Below are 6,011 nucleotides of genomic sequence, written 5' to 3'. Positions count from 1 at the left end.
CTCATTGTCAATGATTCTGTTAAAGCTGAAAATGGTGCGTGGTGTCATTGTATATCATTCGACGCCTCGAAATTTCAGACTTTCATGTCAAGTCTACAGACTCTTTAGTTGCTTTATTCCTAAGTGGAAGATAATAGCTCCCTTGTTAGTAAGTGGACATTTGTATCAGGGCATGGCTATGGCCCAGTATCGTCATCATATGCGTCTACCAAGGAGATCTTGAATTTTGGAGCCGAGTTGCTCTATGTATATATTGCAACTTATATATGAATAAATAAAGAAATGTTTTCTGGAGAAAAAATTCCCTGTTGTATAAGTGATTGTTTATAGACGATCTGATAAAGAAAAATCTGTTATCGGACATATGTCATAGATCTCCAATAAGATCATTGTCTTGTTTAAGAAATTGATTTCCGAACCTCTTAAGTCTTAGGATCCCACGACGATATCAATATAAAAATTTAATAATATATAATTTTTGGCAGAATCATGAGACAAGGAAACCATGGCCGTCAGCCAGACCCTCTCTCTAAAGATGACGAGCTTGACCCTGATGTTCATAAGGCTCTTCATAGGACTCAGCCAGGACCCTTCAAAGGAGAAGGGGAGAACCTAGGCGAGGCTGTGGAGAAATGGGTGGAAGCCATGGAAGAATATTTTGATGTCACAGGTTACAATGAGCAGAGCAAAATGGCTCTTGCCAGGCTGAAAATAGTGGAAACAACCCGGGTAGCATGGAGGAACCACTGTGACACCAACCGTCTAGACAGAAATACTCAGTCCTGGACCCGACCTAAAAACCTATTTGAGAAAGAGATTTTGTCTCTCTGGATTTCTGGAAACCAAAATGAACGGGTCCCCAGGACTGAGTATTTCTATTCTTAGAGCTAAAGCAGGGGAGCAAAACCATCGAGGAATATCACCAGGCCTTTGCTCTTCTACTCAAATATTCACCACCTCTTGATGAAGAGCAACTCATGGCGAGGTTCATTCGGGGAATGAACGAACCCTTGGACACATTGGTCAAAAATGCCAAGCCAGTGTCCATGGCTGAAGCTGTCAGAATGGCGAAGGACTTTGACAAAGCCTTCATCGTAAAAGTTCCGCCAAAGCAGCTCCCTCATCCTTCAAGAGATTTCAGACACCGGGAAGTTCTTCCAACTTTCTGCCTCCAAAGAGACTCCAAGGTCCTAACGAGAATGTGGAGACGGGAAGCTTTAGAAATGAAGGGAGACCTTTCCCCCCGAAGTACATTCTCCGGAACTCCGACTCTCTCCAAAATGCAAAGAGAAGACCTTCGAAGCGAGAATAGATGCTTCGGATGTCAACGTCTTGGGCACCAGCTCAAGGACTGCCCATCTCCTTCTGTGGGCCAAGGAAGCTAGGGTCCTACAGTTTCGAGACAGACTCCTTCTTATGAGTCCAATCAGGGTCCCTCGCGCTAGAATCAGGGAAATCCCAGGAGAACTCCAGCTCAGCCATCTGCCTCTGTCCAGAGTAGCCTCAGAACTCCTTCCCAGAACTGGGACAACCAAAGAGAAAGAGTTCCGCCTCAGACAGCAGCAGCGAGAGTAGTCACAATAGCAGAAGTAGTGGAAGAAGAAAGAGGCCAGATTTATGCAGCAATTGAAAATCAAGGGCCAAATCGTCAATTCTCCGCTCATCAATACTCCAGCAGAGTATCAGGGTAAGCCTTTTAAGCTTTTGATTGATTCAGGCAGTACTCATTCTTTCATCTCCCCTAGATGCTTGCGTAAGCTAGTCTTAGATCAGAAATCAGGGAAATCTATGCAAGTTGAATTGGCAAGTGGGAAGATTCTTTTCACTCACCTTGAGACAGATCGTATTCAGTTCCATCTAGATGGGAATTTAACTGACTCTCAGTTCAGAGTTATACCTTTGGGAGTTTTTGATGGGATCCTTGGAATGGATTGGCTCCACAAAAATCAAGCTGACATTCACTGTCATAATGGAACCATTTCCTTCCGTGACCTTCACGGAAACAAAGTTCAAGGAACTGTAATTTCAGGATCCCCAAGTCTACAGTTAGTAAAGGCTTCTAAGTTACTAAAAGGACTTAGAAAGAAGCAGCGCATTTATCTTGTCAAAATGAATCCGGTAGACTCAAAGTTAAAAGCTAAAGAACTTGAATGGTTAAGTGAATATGATGATTTATTCCTAGCAGAGCTAACAGAGATGCCTCCAGTACGGGAAGTAGATCATGTGATAGAATTGACCCCAGGAGCTCAGCCAGTAGCCCTGCGCACATGCACACATACAAAATGCCAGTTCCTGAAGCCATCGAACTCAAGGAACAGCTTAGACAGTTGTTGGAACAAGGGTTTGTAAGACCCAGTGTTTCACCTTGGGGTGCGTCAGTTCTCTTTCAGAAAAAGAAAGATGGAACGCTAAGACTCTGTGTGGACTATAGAGGTCTAAATCAACTGACACTTAAGAATAAGTATCCTATTCGCAGAATTGATGAGCTTTTGGACAGACTAAGTGGAGCCCAGATCTTCACAAAGATAGATCTCAAATCAGGGTATTATCGGATCAGGATTAATGAGCAAGATATCCCGAAGACAACCATCAATACTGGGTATGGGCATTATGAATTCACTGTCATGCCGTTTGTATTAACAAATGCCCCAACTACATTCAATCGCTTAATGCAAGACATTCTTAGAGAATACTTGGATGATTTTGTTCTTGTTTTCTTTGATGATATTCTGATTCACTCAGAATGCAGCTGATCATGAAGCTCATGTCAGAAAAGTTCTTGAGATTCTAAGGAAGCATCAACTCTTTGTCAAAAAGAGCAAATGCACTTTCTCTGTCGACCATGTTAAATACTTGGGTTTTCTGGTATCAAAAGATGGGATTTCTCTAGATTCTGCAAAAGTCCAAGCAGTCATAGATTGGCCTGAACCAAAGACAGTGAAAGAAGTCAGAGGATTCTTGGGATTGACTAGTTGGTATAGAATTTTTATACCAAAGCATGCTCTCATAGCTTCCCCCTGACTAATCTTCTCAAGAAGAATATTTTGTTTCAATGGTCTGCCAGGTGCCAGAGTGCTGCTGATAAGCTAAAGACTGCCTTGGTAACCAATCCTGTTCTGAAGCTGCCAGATTTCTCTCTAGCCTTTGAAGTAGTAACTGATGCTAGTGGTTTTGCCCTGGGAGGTGCACTCATGCAGGAAGGCCATGCAGTGGCCTATGAATCCAAAAAACTCAGAACGCATGAAAGGAACTATGCTATACACGACTTGGAACTACTTTCAGTAGCATATGCCCTGAAGTTGTGGAGACATTACCGACAGGGTCAAAGATTCACTTTGATGAGACAAATCATCAGAGCTTAAAGTGGATCTTCACTCAGAAGGATCTCAACGTGCGCCAAAGAAGGTGGATGCAGACCCTGCAGGAATTTGATTTTGAAATCAAGTACCGCCCAGGCAAAGAAAATGTGGTAGCAGATGCCCTAAGCAGAAAAGCCTCCTTGCTTGCAATTACTGTAGTGTCAAATCCTTTGATGATTGAAGCAAGAGAAAAGATCATGCAAGATAGATTCTTTGGCCCTATTGCTACCCTACTTATGCAGGAAAGCAAAACTCCACAGGAGTTGAACAGAGCTCAAGGGTACAGCCTGGATGATGGAATTATGTATTATAATCGCAGGCTATGCATTCCCAATGATGAGGAAACCAAAGGGCAAATTCTGAATGAAGCCCATGACAGCCTTATTGTAGGACATCCAGGTTTCATCAAGACCTACATGTCTATAAAGAAAAGCTTCTTTTGGCCTGGTCTGAAAAAGGATGTACTGAATCATGTACGTCAATGTCCGACATGCCAGAAAGTCAAAGCTGAAAGAGTAAAAATGTCTGGGAAGTTACATCCATCCCCCAGATGAAGTGGGAATGTATCAGTATGGACTTTATTACTGGATTACCTTCAGTGTAATCAGGTTACAACTCCATTTTCGTGGTAGTTGACAGATTAACCAAAGTTGCCCATCTGATCCGAGTAAAAGAAACCTACACTGCAGTGGATGTGGCCAAAGTGTTCCTCAAAGAAATCTTCAGATTGCATGGCCTACCCAGGAGAATAGTAAGTGATCGAGATCCCAAGTTTACTTCAAGGTTCTAGACTGCATTTTTCGAAGCAGTGGGAACTTTCTTGGATCTCAGCACCACTTATCACCCTGCGACCGATGGTCAAACTGAAAGGGTAAACCAAGTAATCAAAGATATACTTCGGTCATGCTGTGGTGGCAGGGAACCCAAGAAGTGGCTAAGCTATCTGCACCTAGTCGAGTTCGCCTAAGCTATCTGCACCTAGTCGAGTTCGCCTACAATGCTTCTTATCACACCGAAGTATTGGGATGAGCCCTTTTAAAGCTCTGTATGGACAAGATTGCTTAACTCCATTAACTTGGTCTGACCCATTGATTAGGGTCGAGATGTCCAGACAGATGCTTGACGACATGGAACAGCAGATGTAGGCAATTCGTAAAGATATTAAAGCTGCCCACGATCGACAGAAGTAATATGCAGATAAGAAGAGGACAGACAGAGAATTCAAAGAAGCAGATATGGTCTTCATTCGAGTACGCCCCAAAAGAAGTTCTTTATCTCTTGGGAAGTACAAGAAGTTATCCCCCAGATATTGTGGGCCATATCTGATTTTACAAAGAAAGTAGGTGACTTAGCCTACGAGCTTCTTTTGCCTCCTCATCTTAAAGTACATAATGTATTTCATGTTATCCTTCTTAAAAAGTATATACCAAGCCCGAATCATGTGCTTGATATTGAAATCTTAACTTCTTCAACCTAAGGGCAGATGGAACTCCAACCTGAAGAAATCCTTAATGCAGATTACCCCCAGTTTGCGAGATGAGGACATCTCGCGTTTTTCAAGTGGGAGAGAATGTAAGATTCCTCCCCAGCCTCTCAAGATGTCCAGCATCTTCCCCTGTAATCAATTCCCTCTTCAGAAATATAAAAGATCTTGTTTCTACCTGTTTTAACTTAGAGAGAGAAAATATTCTAGAGAGAGAATATTCAGATTTTAAAAATTTTGTGGATAGAAAAATCTCTCCTTATTAAAATAAGTTTCCCCGAAACAGAAGTTCAAAAAGATTTTCAGAAGGTGCATTAGAAATTAAGTATAATGTGTTCAAGAGGCATTATCCTGGGGGTGAAGATTTTTTCGAAATTTTAAATTAAGGTTCCTATGGACCAATAAGATTTATCCAAATATAGGGAGGAGATAAATGAAGAAATAAAAGAAAAATCTCCCAAAAATGAGTAAATACTCACATAAGATGAAGAGTTGACTACGGACAAGGTTAATAGTTAAAAAGTGGAGATATTTAGAAGTAATGATGCATTTTTGACACCTCTGCATGGGGGATTCCCCCCTCATGAATGAGGTGCCTACTTCACATGTGCAATTGAGTTTTAAATCTTCAAAAATTGAGATCTTTCATCTCTCCTCTCTCCTAATTCAAGTCTAGTTCCAAAACGTTAGCTCAACTGACCTAAAAATGGTCAAAATTTGACCAAACTGATTTGGAAAATTCTAGAATCAGTTTGTTTGGTTAGGAGCTCAATTTTTCCTATAAATAGAGGCCTCCCCCTTTGTTGAAAAACAATAGTATTTATGCACTGTTACTCTACTCCTCCCAAGCCAAGAACTGTGAATTTATTAATAATTCACTAGTTTTTGACATTTCCCTCTTCCAAAGATTGGTGGCCACTCTTGTACAAACAAGAATTGAACCCTCAAACCATCAAGCCAAGGAAAAGCTCCAAGAAATTATGTAAGTAGAGATTCTTGTAATTTTCTTTATTGATTTTATGTTTTTCTAATGTTTATGATTGTTTGAAGTGATAAATGAATGCTATGCCTTGATCGAAAGGCTTTTCCCCTCTCTCTTCTTAGAATTAACCCTTCTTTATCCTAGTTAAGTTATAATTGTTGGAATTAAACTTTTTATAATGTTTGCT

This window comes from Cibotium barometz, chromosome 35 (assembly GCF_041138505.1).
Source record: "Cibotium barometz isolate CiBa-2024 chromosome 35, ASM4113850v1, whole genome shotgun sequence".
NCBI lineage: Eukaryota > Viridiplantae > Streptophyta > Polypodiopsida > Cyatheales > Cibotiaceae > Cibotium > Cibotium barometz.
This window is presented reverse-complemented; position numbering follows the sequence as displayed.